The following is a 19,625-nucleotide window of genomic DNA, read 5'->3' as shown; positions in this document are numbered from 1 at the left end:
CCAAACGGAGTCCAAACGGAATAAAACTTTCGCAATGATTTTTCTTGGACCAGAAGACAACCAGGAGACTTGGAGATGAAGTCGGAAGAGCCACGAGGCGGCCACAAGGATGGAGGGCGCGCCCCCACCCTTGTGGGCCCCTCGTGCACCCCCTGACCTAATTTCTTCGCCTATATATTTCCATATATCCCCAAACCAACAGAGGCATCCACAAAAACACTTTTCCGCCGCCGCAACCTTTTGTACCCATGAGATCCCATCTTGGGGCCTTTTCTGGCGTCTTGCCCGAGGGGGATTCAATCACGGAGGGCTTCTACATCAACACCATTGCCCTTCCGATGAAGCGTGAGTAGTTTACCTCAGACCTACGGGTCCATAGCTAGTAGCTAGATGGATTCTTCTCTCTCTTTGATTCTCAATACCATGTTCTCCTCGATGTTCTTGGAGATATATTCGATGTAATACTTTTTTTGTGGCGTGTTTGCCGAGATCCGATGAATTGTGGATTTATGATCAACTTATCTATCAATATTATTTGAATTTTCTCTGGATTCTTATATGCATGATTTGATGTCTTTGCAAGTCTCTTCGAATTATCGGTTTGGTTTGGCCAACTAGATTGGTTCTTCTTGCAATGGAAGAAGTGCTTAGCTTTGAGTTCAATCTTGTGGTGTCCTTTCCCAGTTATAGTAGGGGCAGCAAGGCACGTATTGTATTATTGCCATCGAGGATAAAAAGATGGGGTTTTCATCATATTGCTTGAGTTAATTCCTCTACATCATGTCATCTTACTTAATGCATTACTCTGTTCTTTATGAACTTAATACTCTAGATGCATGCTGGATAGCGGTCGACGTGTGGAGCAATAATAGTAGATGCAGGCAGGAGTCGGTCTACTTGACACGGATGTGATGCCTATATTCATGATCATTGCCTTGGATATCGTCATAACTTTGCGCTTTTCTATCAATTGCTCGACAGTAATTTGTTCACCCACCGTATTATTTCTATCTAGAGAGAAGCCTCTAGTGAAACCTATGGCCCTCGGGTCTCTTTTCCATCATTTAAGTTTCCGATCTACTATTCTTGCAATCTTTTACTTTCCAATCTATAAACCCAAAATACCAAAAATATTCACTTTATCGTTTATCTATCTCTATCAGATCTCACTTTTGCAAGTAACCGTGAAGGGATTGATAACCCCTTTATCGCGTTGGGTGCAAGTTTGTTTGATTGTTTGTGCAGGTATTCGGTGATTTGTGCATTGTCTACTAGTGGATTGATACCTTGGTTCTCAAACTGAGGGAAATACTTATCTCTACTTTGCTGCATCACCCTTTTCTCTGCAAGGGAAAAACCAACGCAAGCTCAAGAAGTAGCAGGAAGAATTTCTGGCGTCGTTGCCGGGGATATTTACGCCAAGTCAAGTCAAGATTTGTCTCCCGTCAACTTGCCAATTTCTGGTGCCGTTGCCGGGGAGATCTACGCCAAGTCAAGACATGCCAAGTACCCATCATAAACTCTCATCTCTTTCATCACATTATTTGCCATTCGCCTCTAGTTTTCCTCTCACCCACTTCTAAAACAATTTTCGAAAAGATTCGCCCTTTTCTTTGCCCTTCTTTTGTTCATCCTTTCGTTTGCCTTCATGTCTTACTTGGTTTGTTTGCTCGTTCGCTTGGTATAATTGTGTGTTTATTGAAAATCGAGAACCAAAAGGTTTATGGATCCTCATCCACTTGCTAACCTTTTTAAAAGTTCCAATTATATGAACCAATTTCTAGTGAATTGAGTGCACTAGATTATCTCTATGAGGTTTTTCTTGAAATTCGTGAATCAGAAAAGTGTGATGAAGTGTTGACAGAAGAAAATTTTAAAGTGATTCACGATAGTGCCTTGGATGAAAAGCATGATTCCAATGATGTTATTATAAGTTCCATTAATGTTAATTGTGTTAATTATATGCAAAACCCTAAGCTTGGGGATGCTAATTTTGCTATGTCTACTACTTGTTGCAATGATCATGATTGGGGTGATTGTTCTTATGATCTTAAAAATTTATTTAAGCCCCATGATGAATATGAGATTGATAATAATGTTTGCAATAATATTGAAAGTGGGTTTGGAAGAGTTTCCACTTTAGATCCCACATATTTGGAGAATGTTCAATCTTATGATTTTTTTGATAAAAGTGGGTTTGGAGAGGTCATGACTTTAGTTAATGTTAATCCCACTATTTTGGAAGGGTGTCAACTTCGCATGCATGTGGATCGTGTTGAGAATATGCCATGTGATAGTTATATTGTTGAATTTTCTTATGATCCTACATGTAATTATTATGAGAGACGAAAATATGGTTGTAAAAAATTTCATGTTACTAAATTACCTCTCTTCATGTTGAGATTGCTATCGTCTCTTTCTTCTTCCTTGCATATGCTATTTTTTGCTTGCCTTGATAATTTGTTTGCTTATAAAATGCCTATGCATAGGAAGTATGTAAGACTTATATGTGTTTGTCACGTGTTTTATGATGCTCTCTTTGTGCTTCAATTATTCTCTTTTATGTGAGCATCATTGAAATTATCAATGCCTAGCTAAAAAGGCTTTAAAGAAAAGCGCTTGTTGGGAGACAACCCAATATTTTCCCTTACTATTTTTAAATAATTAATTTATCTAGCCTCTGGTTAGATGTGGTTTTGTGTTTTAATTAGTGTTTGTGCCAAGTAAGACCTTCGGGATAGCTTACGGTGATAGTTGTTTTTATCCTGCCGAAAACAGAAACTTTTGCGCCCAGTTTTCCTAGATTTTATTGAAACGTGCTTTCGATCTGATTCTTTTTGATCTGGATCGGTGCACAAATTGCCCAGGTTGTCTGAACTTTTCAGAACTTTTGGAGTTACAGAAGTATTCGAGAGTTACAGATTGCTACAGACTATTCTGTTCTTGATAGATTCTGTTTTCTATGTGTTGTTTGCTTATTGTGATGAATCTATGGGTAGTATCAGGGGGGGAGGGTATGAACCATGGAAAGGTTGGAATACTGTAGATATTACACCATTATAAATAAAGAATTAGTTTGCAATAGTACCATAAAGTGGCGATTTATTTTCTTATACTAACGGAGCTTATGAGATTTTCTATTGAGTTTTGTGTTGTGAAGTTTTCAAGTTTCGGGTAAGGATTTCATGGACTATGGAATAAGGAGTGGCAAGAGCCTAATATTGGGGATGCCCAAGGCACCCCAAGGTAATATTCAAGGAAAACTAAGAGCCTGAGCTTGGGGATGCCCCGGAAGGCATCCTCTCTTTCATATTCGTCTATCGGTAACTTTACTTGAGACTACATTTTTATTCACCACATGATATGTGCTTTGCTTGGAGCGTCTTGTATGATTTGAGTATTTGCTTTTTAGTTTGCCACAATCATCCATGATGTACACACCTTTCGAGAGGGACACGCACGAATCGTGATTTATGAGAATACTCTTTGTGCTTCACTTATATCTTTTGAGCCAGGCAATACTGCTCTAGTGCTTCACTTATATCTTTTTAGAGTACGGCGGTGGTTTTATTTTATAGAAATTGATGAACTCTCATGCTTCTTTTATATTATTTTGAGAGTCTCTAAACAGCATGGTAATTTGCTTTGGTTATAAATTTAGTCCTAATATGATAGGCATCCAAGATGGATATAATAAAAACTTTCCTATAAAGTGCATTGAATACTATGAGAAGTTTGATTCCTTATGATTGTTTTGAGATATGAAGATGATGATACTAGAGTCATGCTAGTGGAATAATTGTGAATTTGAGAAATACTTGTGTTGAGGTTTGTGATTCACGTAGCATGCACGTATGGGAACCGTTATGTAACGAAGTTGGAGCATGAGGTATTTTTTGATTGTCATCCTTTCTGTGGAGGTCGGGATCGCGTGATGGTTAACTCCTACCAATCCTTCCCCTAGGAGCATGCACGTAGTGCTTGGTTTCGATAACTAATAAATTTTTGCAATAAGTATGTGAGTTCTTTATGACTAATGTTGAGTCCATGGATTATACGCACTCTCACCCTTCCACCACTGCTAGCCTCTCTTGTGCCGCGCAACTTTCGCCGGTACCATACACCCACCATATACCTTCCTCAAAATAGCCACCATACCTACCTATTATGGCATTTTCATAGCCATTCCAAGATATATTGCCATGCAACTTTCCACCGTTCCGTTTATTATGACACGTTTAGTCATTGTCATATGGCTTTGCATGATCACGTAGTTGACATTGTATTTGTGGCAAAGCCACCTTTCATAATTCTTTCATACATGTCACTCTTGATTCATTGCACATCCCGGTACACCGCCTGAGGCATTCACATAGAGTCATATTTTTGTTCTAAGTATTGAGTTGTAAGTAAATAGAAGTGTGATAATCATCATTATTAGAGCATTGTCCCATGTGAGGAAATAAAAAAAGAGGCCAAAGAAGCCAAATAAAAAAAGAGGCCAAAGAAGCCAAATAAAAAAAGGAGAAAAAATGAGAGAAAAAGAGATAAGGGGCAATGTTACTATCCTTTTTCCGCACTTGTGCTTCAAAGTAGCACCATGATCTTCATGGTAGAGATTCTCTTATTTTGTCACTTTCATATACTAGTGGGAATTTTTCATTATAGAACTTGGCTTGTATATTCCAACGATGGGCTTTCTCAAATCGCCCTAGGTCTTCATGAGCAAGCAAGTTGGATGCACACCCACTTACTTTTTCTTTTGAGCTTTCATAAACTTATAGCTCTAGTGCATCCATTGCATGGCAATCCTTACTCACTCACATTGATATCTATTGATGGGCATCTCCATAGCCCATTGATATGCCTAGTTGATGTGATACTATCTTCCTCTTTTTGTCTTCTCCACAACCACCATATTCTGTTCTGCCTACAGTGCTATGTCCATGGCTCACACTCATGTATTGTGTGAAAGTTGAACAAGTTTGAGAATACTAAAGTATGAAACAATTGCTTGGCTGAAACCGGGTTTGCGCATGATTTGAATACTTTGTGTGATGAAGATGGAGCATAGCGAGACTATATGATTTTGTAGGGATAAGCTTTCTTTGGCCATGTTATTTTGAGAAGACATAATTGCCTTGCTAATATGCTTGAAGTATTATTGTTTTTATGTCAATATTAAACCTTTTTTGAATCTTACGGATCTGAACATTCATGCCACAATAAATAAAAAATGTTCATGTTTTCCATTTTTGTTCAAAAATTTAAAATTGTTCGTGGTCTCAGAAAATATTTCGAAAATTCAAAAAATGTTTGTGTTTTTCATAATTTGTTCGTAATTTTTGATAAATTGTTCGCATATTAGAAAATTGTTCAGGATATGAAAAACTTGCTCATGTTTCTTTTTTGAATCGAAATTACAAAAAATCTTTACTACATCAAAAAAAAAGTTGGAACATAAATTTTTTGATATTTTATAACTGCTCACAATTACAAGAAATGTATCCGAGATGTTTTCGAAATCACAACGCTAATGTGTGATCTTATACGTTGGTGCCATTATTTTATTCAGGTGACTCTCTGTGGTGTAGTGGTTAATGCCACTCTCTCAATTTTCCTCATTGTTCGAGGTCGTGGATCAAAATTGTATGACGCTATGTTGATTTTTTTTTGTCGCGCGACTGCAAGCGTGTTGGGTCGGCCCAGTCGCATTTCGCCCTTGTGCGTCGAGGTCTTTATGATGCAAAATGTGTTCTATAGGACCTCTCGATAATTACCACTCCCAGTCAGTTTTTCTCCAATGCCTAAAAAAAGTCATTTTTCTCCAAGTAAAACAGCCAGTACAGTTCATCTACATAGAACTCCCCTCCAATCCCCACCAGGTTTCTCATTGACATGCATCATTCTTCCGATTTGATGCCGTTGAAGGAAGATGTCACTTCTGGGCATCACGAAACTAATCCCCAGTCTATGTCGGCTCTACATGATCCTTCTCGGCACATGTGGCTAGGTGTGGGTGTGGATCTTGGCAACCTCGTAGATGGCGAGGGAGAATGCAGGAGCGCTGCTCAAACCTGTAATGTCCAGAGGCTAGGAGCGGTGGCGGATGTTCTAGATCTTTGTGGTGTGGAGGCGGTAGTGAGGGAGCTCACGGATGAGAGAATATCATCAAGATGTGAGCAACATTTGTGGAGGATGTTAGACTCCTACCAAATGTAAGTGTTTTCTACAATCAAATATGTTTTGGCGAAGGGGAATGATCTAGATTTCAGAAAAAGTTTCATCATTTCACTGGAGTAAACAATACTCATATCACAACTTTTTGTGTGGAAAAGGGCACGTATACTTGTCCTCTGCAGTGGAGAACAGAGTAAAGGAAATATATGGATTTCTCAAATTTATGTTTTTAGGGGGGGGACATTAGCTGTATATATCATCAATCGGGATACATTCAATAGCTATTGTGGACATGATTTACTTGTATAGGCGCCCTCCTACCAGGAGCACATTGCCAAGGGATCTAGAATAATTTGCCATCTCATAGGTGGCACCGTTGCACTTCCTTCCTATCTTAAGTAATTCAGCAGACCTCAAACTTGATCATCAGGTTAGACGCCTACTCGTAAAGATCCTACCATCTTGATCTATTAACAACAGTAGCATTCAACGCTTGCAAAACAGCTACACAGTCAGACTCAATTATTACCAGGCCATCATAGAACTTAATCAAGTGCTCCAAACACATCCAAATTGCATGAATTTATGATTCCTCCACATCCAAGCAGTTAGGCAGCAATCGACCTACAGAGAATACAATTGATTCCCGACTATCTTGGGCCACTGCCCCTGAGCTCATCGCCTAGTTTCAGCATTGTAAGAGCCATCTACATTAAGCTTCAGCCAACCAATCACTAGTCTATCCTTATTTCCTCCGGTGCCCATATGTCCTAGACCTTTTATAATTAAACAGGATTTATTGTTTATTTTCTTTGTAAATGTAATTAGCTAAGATAGAACAATGCAGTGTGTATGATGGACTAATACATGATTTGGTGAAATTTTAAAATCTTATGCCACATGAGCCTATATTTAGATAATATTTCTAAACAACAGAAGAAAATAGTTTTGACCATGGACAAATACATCATCCAAAAACTAACTACTTTTATTTCTTGTAGGGTCCACTTATTTTAACGCTTACAATAGATATTACAAATTGTAATGACCTTTGAACTGAAACTGTGTACCATCCTTTTAGAGTATAGGTGACGTGATGCTCAAATGTATATTCAACTTTTGATACTTCATAATTAAAGTTTGACAAATAATGTACCCAATTAGAATCCACATGTAACATCCCAAATTTTCAATTTGGAATGTTATACATAGATCATCATTGCATATCATATTTTTATTGCATTTTGGCTCGATCCTAGAAATTCTACGCAACTCAAGGACCCACGGAGAGAGTTGGGGATTTCGTAAATTTCATATTTGAGTTTTCACAAATTTTTGAAATAGGATCATTTGATTTGATTTATTTTATCTTCAATTATTTCAATTACAAAATATGAGAGAGGGAATAAAATGACTTTCCCAAAATATAGAAATATTGAGGATTTAATAAAAAATCAAATAAGATTTTATTTTGGATTTTATTGCTATTTTATTTGAATTTAGAAAAAATGTGCATTTTTCAAAATTGCACTTAGGCCCGAAATAAATGTTCATCTTGTCCGGCTTGATTTTAGAAGTCGGGGAAATTTTATTTTGGGATTTTTAGAGTCCGTTTAGTATTTCTTTCGTTTGTTTTTCTGCGCGAAATTATTAAAAAAAAAGTCCGAACCGACCTTGGGCCGTAACCGGCCAGGACTCCGCCTGGCCGGGGGTCTTTAAATAGCGCCGCCCCGGGCCGACCCCAGCCCAGCCGCCGCCACTCGCGCCCAAACCCTAACCCTAATCCGCCGCCGCTGCCGCCGCCGCCTGCCGTCGCCGCCGCCCCACGCCGCCGTCGCCGGAGCCGCCGCCGCCGGACCCCGCCGCCGCCGGACCCCGCTGCCGAGGTTGACCCCGCTGTCGCCATTTTTTTTTGAGAAAAACCGTTCGGTTTTTCCGTCGGTTTTTTCGTTGTTTTTTTAGATCTGTTTTTTTATTAGATCGATTTTTTTCGGTTTAGGTAATTAGCGAGCATTCGCTTGTTTGTTCGTTTTAACGAACATGTTCATCGTTTAGATACGGATAACGAACGTTCGTTCGTTAATCTGTTCGTCGTTTTTCTTTTTCTTGGATTTATTCCGCGATTTTTCTGATCGCGCTTTCTGATCCGATTTTCGTTTTAGTTTAACTTTTCGCTCGTTTATCGGAATCAGGCGATTCAAGCGCCTAGAGTTTTGTCTCGAAACCCTCTTTCCGTTTAATCTACTCGAACAAGTTTTTACTTCTGTAAAATTTGATTTAGGTCCAGATTAGTAAATGAAGCTTGTTTCTTTCGCCGTTTCACTTTCGTTGTTTCGTTCGATTTGATTCTTTTTGCCAACCAGAGTTCTTAAGTTGAACTTTCTGGTTAGATATCTTATTCGAGTTTTACCTGTGCATTAGATGAGTACTTATTGTATGCTTGTTTGTTTGTTTGCTTGCGATAGAGTACCCGGATTGCGCCGCATGCTACTTCGAATCCCTAGGTTTCGCGGATCATTAGCAAGGCAAGTAACACTTTGATCATATCTCTTTACTACCCAGTTTTATTGCATTAGATTAACCCTCAAACAATTTGCATGATTAGGATTTGATTAAATTGTGGGTTTTGGGAAGTAGATGAGGTAGTACCTATTACCTGTTTTATTATCAAACCCTTGGGAGTTACTTCTACGTTTGCTTATTATGCCATGCTATGCTAGTAGACGTGGATTGGGTGAGTGTATCCATGACATACGTGAGATTGTTAATTAATGGTTTATTTAAGGTGGCAACTTTAATACACATCTGGGTGGATTGAGGCACTTGGGTATTCCAGGATTGCCTGTTTGTTTTTGGACCGCCACCCAGGCTCAAAGGGATCATAAGATTATTCATGCTAGAAACTTCTGTGTGCAGCCACATGCTATTATGGGCTCTAGCATAGCTGAGTAAGTCGTGCGAACTCTTACAGTGATAGACTAGCAGATGTAGGGGATGTAGGTGGTACGGTCTACCCAATCATAAGGTGCTAACGCTTCTGAAAGACTATGTCTCGGTCATCCGTTTCTCAAACACCATGAAGTGCAAGAAAACAAACGGAGGAGATCGAGTCTTGTGGGGAAAAGTGCGCAACCTCTGCAGAGTGTACAAACTAATCATGATTAGCCCTGTCCCCGGTTATGGACGTTTTGAGTACCTAGTATTTGGATTATCATGTGAATCTCATCATGTTACTCTAATTAATATTGTTGGGTTTGTTGAATGATGATGCTTAATTGGGATTGAGAATGATGTCAACCATTCTCAATGTTTAACAACTACCATGATAGTCAAATAACTTTTATTCCTTTGTAGTAGGGAAAAAATTTACTCTTTGCTTTGGAGACTTTCTATCTCAATGGCACCTCTATGATGTATGCTACTTGGATGTATTGCTGGTTTTGTCATATGCTCTGGTGCAGACTATCTGAATTTTTTTATCCATTTTAATTATGTGTCAAGTGCTGGTGCTTGACCTCTGGGGTAGTTCACATCTTTGTCTCCATGAATAACAATAATAGAAGTTGGAACATTCTGAACTGGAATATTAGAGGGATGAATTCACAGGATAAATGGCTGGCTTTAAGGCAGAAAATTGATGAGAGTGACTGCAATATTCTGTGCTTACAAGAAACTAAGAGAGAAAACTTTCATGCTGCTTACTTAAAAAATTTCTGTCCCAATAGAATCAATAAGTTTGCTTTCCTTCCTTCTATTGGAGCTTCAGGGGGTCTCCTAGTGGCTTGGAATGGCTCTCTCTTTACTAGAGAAGTAATTGCTCAAAACAGATTTTCACTCTCCATCTAGTTCACAAGTTTGCTCTCCAATCAGTCCTGGCTTCTCACCAATATTTATGGTCCTTGTGACTCACAGGACAAAATTGAGTTCATTGAGTGGTTTTTGAATATTCATATGCCTGATGATGTAGACTGGATTCTTATGGGAGACTTCAACATGAGGGCCCCAATAGACAGGAATAGACCTGGTGGAGATGTTAATGAGATGCTCATGTTCAATGAAGCAATTAGTAATCAAGGTTTAGTGGAGCTACCTTTGCATGGAAGGAAATTTAGCTGGAGTAACATGCAGCAAAATCCTCTGCTGGTTAAACTTGATTGGTTCTTCACTTCAGCTTCCTGGATGACCACATTCCCAAACACTATGGTGCTACCTCTTGCAAAACCAATTTCAGACCACTTGCCATGTGTAATCAAAGTTGGTACCTCAATTCCCAAAGCAAAAGTCTTTAGATTTGAGAACTATTGGTTGCAGCACTCAGACTTCAAGCGGGTGGTTCTTGCTGCTTGGAATATTCCAGTTGGGAACCTTGATTCAGTCAAATGTTTAAATGCAAAGTTTAAAAATTTAAGGAGAGATTTGAAGTTGTGGGCCAGATCTCTAGCTTGTCTGAAAACCCAAATTGCTAAAATCAATGAACTCATTTTTCTTTGGGACTTTTTTGAGGAGTTTAGAGCTTTGGACACTTATGAATGGAATTGTAGGATTCTCCTCAAAGAGCATCTTCTAGTTCTTTTGAAGAACCAAAATATTTATTGGAAGCAGAGGGGGAAAATTAAAGGGGTAAAATTTGGGGATGAAAATACCAAATTCTTTCATACCAAGGCCTCTATCAACCACATGCATAATCATATTGCTGTCCTGCAAAATGAGGATCAAGTTGACATTTCTGATCATGCTGGGAAAGCTGCTATTCTATGGGATACATATAAGAAAAGAATGGGGACTTCTCACAAAACTACCATGCATTTTGACTTGGAGTCATTGTTTCAACAGAGACATGATCCCACACTTTTTGTGTCCTTGGAACTGCCTTTTTCTGAGGAGGAAATCAATGATGTTGTAAAGGAATTACCTTTGGATAAATAACCTGGTCCTGATGGCTTCAATAATGAGTTCTTAAAAGCTTGTTGGGACATAATTAAAGGAGATGTGCTCAAATTCATTTCTGAGTTCCATGCTGGACAAATCTCTCTGGAGAGTTTGAACACCTCATTCATAACTCTTATTCCAAAAGGAAATTCTCCTCTAACAACAAATGATTACAGGCCAATCTCCCTCCTTAATTGCTGTCTCGAGCTAGTCACTAAACTGTTGGCAAACATGTTACAGAAAGTCATCTTAAAGTTGGTCCACATTAATCAATATGGCTTCCTCAAAGAGAGATCTATTCATGACTGCCTGGGCTGGGGTTATGAATATTTACATCAGTGCCATAAATCAAAGGAAGAGATTATTGTGTTGAAATTGGACTTTGAAAAAGCCTTTGACACCATTGAACATCAGGCAATTCTGGATATTTTAAAAGCTAAAGGCTTTGGAGATAGATGGATTAACTGGATCAAAATGATGTTCACTTCTGCATCTTCTGCCATACTGCTTAATGGTGTGCCTGGTAAAAAATTCTACTGCCTCAAAGGTGTGAGACAAGGAGACCCTCTGTCACCACTTCTCTTTGTGCTTGCTGCAGATCTTCTTCAGTCAATCCTCAACAAGGCCATGGAAAGGGGTTTGCTTTCTTCACCACTACAAGTGCATTCTTGCCCCGATTTCCCAATAGTGCAGTATGCAGATGACACTTTGGTCCTCCTTCAAGCAGATGCCAAACAACTTCACTGCCTCAAGGCCCTCCATAATACTTTTGCTGATGCTACTGGACTGAAAGTTAATTACTCTAAATCTAGCCTCATCTCACTCAATGTACCCGAAGAGAAAGTTGAAATTCTGACTAATACTTTCCATTGTAAAAGGGAATTCTTTCCCATCCAATATTTGGGTGCACCTCTGGGTATTTATAAACCAACTGTTGAGCAATGTTTACCTATGGTCACAAGACTTCAGAACAAGCTTATGGGACTATCATCTTTTTTGACCATGGCCGGAAGACTTTTGTTGGTAAAATCTGTGCTTAACTCTTTGCTGATTTACCTTATGGGATGTCTTGATGTACCTGTCACCATTAAAGCTCAAGCAATTAAACTGTTGAGGCACTACCTCTGGAGAGGTCCTGATTTGGAGGATCATAGGCCTGCCATGGTGGCTTGGAGTACTGTTTGTAGGCCAAAGGACCAAGGAGGATTGGGAGTGATGGATATCTTTGTCCAAAACAAAGCTCTGCTGCTCAAGAATCTCCACAAGTTTTATAACAGACACAACATTCCATGGGTTAACTTGATCTGGGAAGCACATTACAGCGTTGATTCACTGCCTGGCAACAATTGGACATGTTCTTTCTGGTGGAAAGCTAATCTAAAGCTCATTGACAATTTCAACTCCATGGCCAGATGCCACATTGGAGATGGCAAAAGTGCATTCTTCTGGTCTGACCTTTGGCACTCTGCTTACATGCAAGACATGTTCCCTCATCTCTTTTCTTTTGTGAAGAATAGGAACTCCACTGTGTATACCATCATTCACACTGAATTTTTGGAGGATCTCTTTCACTTACCATTGACAGTGGAAGCATTCCAAGAATTTGAAGCAATGGAAGACATTTGTATAGCTTTGAGGGGTTCTGAATATCTGGAATGTACTGATACCTGGAGCTATATTTGGGGAAGTCATCAATTCTCAGTTGCAAAGGCATATAAACTGATGATGGGTGTTAAAATAGTGCCACAACACTTTAACTGGATCTGGAATAGCTCTTATCAACCCAAGCACAAGGTGTTCTTTTGGAGATTACTACATGACAGACTCAATATCAAGAATCTCCTTAGAAGGAAAACTTTTCACTTGGACAATTATAATTGTGCTGTAAACAATTGCCAGTAAGAGGAAACACTTCAACACCTCTTTTGGACATGTCCTTTTGCTGCACAGTTTTGGGATATGATCTGTCCCACTAGGCAGAGAAATGCATCAGTTCTCGAGGCTTTTGCTGATCTAAAACTGAAACTTCATGTGCCTTTCTTCATGGAAATCATCATCCTGGCTTCATGGGCCATCTGGATCACTAGGAACAATCTCATTTTTCAGGACATACAACCAAGCATTCAAGGATGGAAAGGAATCTTCTTGGAGGAACTAAATTTGCTAAGATTCAGAATTAAGAAGAGCTATGCTAGAGCTTTCTGTCTCTGGCTTGACAACCTTGTCCTGTAATCTTTTGTTTTTTTACTAGCTGTTAGCTGGTAGTTTTTTTCTCTTTCTTTCTTTCTTTCTTTTCTTTGTTTTTGGTCTATTGGCTTACCTCAAGCCCTTTTGTATTGCTGGACCTCTTTGCTGATTTATAATAAAAATTGCAGTGGGGTTTTGCGCTACTGTGTATAGTCAAAAAAAATTGGCTTTATGCAAATTTGTAAACCATAGAGCTTTCCACCAGCCATATATGCATGTAGTATAGCCATGTCATTTCATTACTCTCTATGTGTTACTTTGCCAGCATATTCCATGTGCTGACCCGTTTTTGGGCTGCAACGTTAATGTTGCAGACTTTTCAGACGATGAGTAAGATGCCTTAGAATCGTGGTCCTATACTCAGTGATGCTGTTGGAGTTGATGGACTCACTTATGTTCCAAGCCTTCCGCTGTTATCGTTATTAGATGGCCTTAAGCCATATTTATTGTAATAAGCTCTCTTTTGAGACATTCGATGTAATAAGTGTGTGATTGCCACTCTGTTATAAATCCTTCAAGTACTAAGCGTGTCAGCATTACTGATCCAGGGATGACACTGATGCACAGAGATCAGATTGTTTGAGGTCTAGTCGCTACAAGATGGTATCAGAGCACATGCTGACTGTAGGACACGACGATTAAGCCAAAGCCCTAGATCACTACTCTCTCTTCTCATTCTGACTCCTCATCTTTGCTACTCTCTTTTAGGATGACGAATGCAAGAAGCAAGTTCACGCAACCGGATGAAGATACACCCTTTGGACGACACCTGAAGAAAGTCACTAGATACCTGAACATCGGAGTACCAACCTTCACTGGGACCTACAATGCCACTTTACCTGAATAGGAGCGCTGGATGATTCAAGTTCATGTTCCAGGAAGAACGTTCATGCCCGTCACTAAACCCATAGAGTTTTCCTTTGATGCACCAACCTGGAGTCTAGGAAAGAGCATGGCAGCCCACATCACCATGGGACGTATTGGAGAAGTTTACCACATAGAGCTTAAGGATACTATCTACCAGATTTGTGGGCGCGGAGATGAACAATGGGAGATGATCAACACCAGGAAGGATAGATCAATTGCAGCTTTCGTCCAGGAGTTAAACCAGCACATTCGAGGCCAGGAGAACCAGATGTGCGCAGGCATGATAGATCTGAAGAAGGCCATGACCAAGATCACGGAACTGGAGGAAGAACTCAAGTCTAGACGCGATGGATATGAGGAGGAAATAGCAACACTAGTGGAGAAGAGCGATGATCTGAAGAAGAAGCTGAAAGTATTTATGGGATTCCCCGCGACGGAAGGAGAAGATGAAGATTTCACATGTCCAGAGAATTACATCATCATTGACGACACCGACTCGGACCCAGATGATAGTGATGATGACTATGTTGATGAAGCTAGAGCAGATATCATGGAGTCTTCATCGGAGCAGTTTTTCTAGTCGACCACCATAACAGTAGTAGTATTTCCCCCATATATCTAGTATAGTCCAAGCACTTTATGTCACGATAGATAGACCGTTGTATGCCCTTGTTTGAATTGATTGGAGTGTTTTGTTTGAAATTTGACTCATGTGCATATGGGTAGTGTTTTTCCCTCTAGACCTCATTCTATTCTATATTCTCATCTTTTCTAAAACCTCAGATGCCTCTGAGACGTGACAACAGATTTGCTTTCCCACCGGAGCTCACTCTGTTGATCCAGCAGCAGAATGCCCTGATGCAGTTGTTAGTTCAGAATCAGAATCAGGGGAACAACAACAACAACAACCCACCACCACCACCACCTGTTGACCACTTAACCCGTTTTCTTAGGCCGAATCCGCTGGTGTTCTCCAATAGCACCGAGCCGATTGTTGCAGATGATTGGCTTCGCAAGACAGCCAGGGAGTTGACCACTGCAGGATGCACAGATGCGGAGAAGGTGCGATTTTCCACACATCAGCTTGATGGACCCGCAACATCATGGTGGGAGAATTTCACAACCACCTATCCAGTAGACACTGTCACATGGGATCAGTTTCAGCAGGCTTTCCGTACTGCCCATGTTTTAGCAGGAGCAATGGCCATGAAGAAGCATGAGTTTCGCAACTTACGCCAAGGAGGAAGGACAGTTGGCCAATATGTGGATGACTTTAGTAAGTTAGCGCGTTATGCCCCAGATGACGTTGCTACGGATGCAGCTAGCAAGAGAAGTTTATGGAAGGACTGAATGATGAGCTGAGCATGCAGTTGATGGTAGCAAGTTTTAACAACTACCAGGAGTTGGTAGATCGTGCTCTTATGATTGAAGGGAAGCAGCAACAGATTGAGAACCGCAAGAGGAAATATGGACAAGGGAAGTACAATTCTGGAGCTCAGCAGAAGCCACGTTTTACCCCGAAGTCAGGAGGACAATTTCAGCATACCCATGGAGGAGGTAGTTCGCATAATCATAATGGTCCCAAGAATGGTAATGGGAATGGAGGAAGCAACGGCCAGAACCTTACCAACCCATCAACCCCAGCCAAGAAAGATTTGAGCCAAGTCACTTGCTGTAAATGTCAGAAGACCGGACATTATGCCAATGAATGTCCCGAAGGCCAGAATGGAAATGGCAATGGAAGCTCTGGGAAGAAGCCGAACCCTTTCAATAGGGGACAGGTGAACCACGTTAACGTGGAGGAGGTTGAAGCTCAGCCAGATGCAGTAATAGGTAAGTTTTTGGTTAAGTCATTTACTGCACTCGTTCTTTTTGATACTGGTGCATCGCATTCATATATATCAAGGGGATTTGTGGATAAGTACAAACTGCCAACCAAAGCCCTTAGGTCACCCATGTTAGTAACCTCGCCTGGAGCAGAGTATATGGCTAGCCTATGATGTGATCAGTTACCATTAAGGATTGGTAGCTACTTGTTTCCCTCGGACCTAATAGTATTGGAATCACAAGTATTGGATGTGATATTAGGCATGGATTGGTTATCGAAGTATGGAGGGAACATTGAATGCGCCAGTAGGACAATTTTGCTTACAACGCCAGAAGGAAGAAGGATCAAGTATGTATCCCGGCATGAGCCGAGGAGGACACAAGTAAACTCGTTAACAGGAGTTGTGCAGGCGGAAGTACCAGTGGTGAAGGATTTTCCTGATGTGTTTCAGAGGAGTTGCTAGGCATGCCACCGGATAGAGACATTGAGTTTTTGATTGAGCTTTTACCAGGCACATGGCCAATATCGAAGAGACCATACATAATGCCCGCAAAGGATTTGGAGGAAATTAAAAAGCAGGTTAAGGAGTTACTAGATAAAGGATATATTCGCCCAAGTTCTTCACCTTGGGGATCACCAGTACTTCTAGTAGAGAAGAAGGACGGATCATTGAGGATGGTTGTTGATTATCGAGGATTGAATGCAGTAACAATCAAGAACAAATACCCACTACCGATGATCAATGATCTGTTTGACCGATTGCAAGGAGCTAAGGTATTTTCCAAGATCGATTTGCGATCAGGATACCATCAGTTGAAGATTCGAGAGCAGGATATACCTAAGACGGCTTTTACCACCAGGTATGGGATGTATGAGTACACCGTTATGTCATTTGGTCTAACTAACGCACCTGCCTATTTCATGAACATGATGAACAAGGTGTTTATGGAGTTTTTGGATAAGTTCGTCGTGGTGTTCATTGATGATATTTTGGTCTACTCGAAGAACGAAGAAGAGCATAAGGAGCATTTGCGTTTGGTACTCGAGAAGCTCAGAGAACACCAGTTATATGCCAAGTTCAGCAAGTGTGAGTTTTGGTTGAAGGAAGTTGGATTCCTTGGACATGTTATATCCGGAGAAGGTATAGCAGTAGACCCCACCAAAGTTGTCACCGTGACAAACTGGGAAGCACCAACAACGGTTGGAGAGATCCGGAGTTTTCTTGGACTCGCAGGATATTATCGGAGATTTATTGAGAACTTCTCGAAGATTGCAAAGCCTATGACAGAATTGTTGAAGAAGGATACCAAGTTCAATTGGACTGAGGAGTGTGAGGCTAGTTTCCAGGAGTTGAAGGAACATTTGGTTACCTCACCAATATTCATTCTGCCAGATCAGAGTAAGGATTACGAACTGTATTGCGACGCTTCACGTCGAGGACTTGGAGCAGTACTTATGCAGGAGGGGAGAGTTGTTTCGTATGCTTCACGACAGTTGAAACCTTGTGAGTTGAATTATGCCACACATGATTTGGAGTTAGTAGCCGTAGTGCATGCTTTGAAGACGTGGAGAAATTTTCTCATCGGAAATCATTGTGAGGTGTACACGGATCACAAGAGTTTGAAGTACATTTTCACGCAGAAGGAGTTGAATGTCAGGAAGAGGAGATGGTTGGAACTCATCAAGGATTATGACATGAGATTGCATTATCACCCGGGAAAGGCTAACATAGTAACCGACGCGTTGAGCCGTAAGAGTCATGTCAACACACTTATGACCGGAGAGTTACCGAAGGAGCTAGCCGAGGACATTCGTGAGCTATGTTTGGAGATAGTTCCGAGAGGCTATGTACCAGCATTGGAGATTCAGTCGACCGTGATGGATAAGATCAGAGAAGCTCAGAAGACTGACAAGGAAATTACTGATATAAAGGAGAGGATGAGCAAAGGCAAAGCTAAGGGATTTCGTGAAGATGAGCACGATACCCTATGGTTTGAAGATCGTGTTTATGTGCCTAATGACCCGGAGATCAGGAAGTTGATTCTACAGGAGGCTCATGATTCACCATATTCGATTCACCCAGGAAATACCAAGATGTATTTGGATTTCAAGGATACTTTCTGGTGGACCGGAATGAAGAAGGATATTGCGGAATATGTAGCAGTTTGTGACGTATGTCAGAGAGTAAAAGCAGAGCATCAGAAGCCAGCAGGACTGCTGCAACCATTGCCGATACCCGAATGGAAGTGGGATAAGCTAGGCATGGATTTTATTACGGGATTGCCCAGGACTCGTTCAGGCTATGACTCGATTTGGGTTATAGTCGATCGTTTGACAAAGGTAGCACATTTCATCCCAGTGAAGACCACTTACACCAGTGCTAAGTTGGCCAAGATATACATGACCAGGATCGTATGTCTGCATGGAGTTCCGAGGAGCATTGTATTAGATAGTGGAACCCAGTTTACCTCAAAGTTCTGGAATCAGTTGCACGAAACTTTGGGAACCAGACTAGAGTTCAGTACAACTTTTCACCCGCAGACAGATGGAGAGACAGAGAGAGTTAAACAGATTTTGGAAGATATGCTAAGATCTTGTGCGCTAAATTATGGATCAAGTTGGGACGACAATTTGCCATATGCAGAGTTTTCTTACAACAACAGTTATCAATCCAGTTTGAAGATGACCCCTTTCGAAGCCTTATACGGAAGGAGGTGCAGGACCCCATTGTCGTGGGATGAAGTTGGAGACCGCCAGTTGTTTGGACCGGATTGGATTAAGGAGTCTGAACGGAAGGTGAAGTTGATTCGTGATAGACTCAAGGTATCCCAGTCCAGGCAGAAAAGCTATGCAGATTCAAAACGCAAGGAGATAGTTTACGAAGTCGGAGATAGAGTTTATCTTCGTGTATCTCCACTTCGAGGGATTAAGCGCTTTGGAGTTAAGGGTAAATTAGCGCCACGTTTTGTGGGACCATACAAATTTTTGGAGCGTATGGGAGAAGTTGCCTACAAGTTGGAATTACCCGAAGGATTGTCAGCAGTTCACGATGTATTCCACGTTTCTCAGTTGAAGAAGTGCCACACAGAGATGGCTGATATACCGCTGAGAGATACAGTGCCGCTAGAGGCGATTCAGTTGGACAATGATTTTACCTATGCGGAGAAACCAGTCAAGATTCTTGAAAATGCCAGCCGAGTAACCCGCAGCAAGGTTATCAAATTTGGCAAAGTTCAGTGGAGCCACCACACCAAAGATGAAGCCACCTGGGAGCGAGAGGAAGATCTGCTGAAGGACCATCCTCACCTATTTTCTAGCCAACCCAAATCTCGAGGGCGAGATTCATCTTAAGGGGGGTAGGTTTGTAACAACCCAAATTTTTAATTTGGAATGTTATACATAGATCATCATTGCATATCATATTTTTATTGCATTTTGGCTCGATCCTAGAAATTCTACGCAACTCAAGGACCCACGGAGAGAGTTGGGGATTTCGTAAATTTCATATTTGAGTTTTCTCAAAATTTTGAAATAGGATCATTTGATTTTATTTATTTTATCTTCAATTATTTCA

Source organism: Triticum dicoccoides, chromosome 7B (genome assembly GCF_002162155.2).
Source record: "Triticum dicoccoides isolate Atlit2015 ecotype Zavitan chromosome 7B, WEW_v2.0, whole genome shotgun sequence".
NCBI classification, from domain to species: Eukaryota; Viridiplantae; Streptophyta; class Magnoliopsida; order Poales; family Poaceae; genus Triticum; species Triticum dicoccoides.
The sequence above is the reverse complement of the archived record's forward strand: the minus strand, read 5'-3'. Positions refer to the sequence as shown.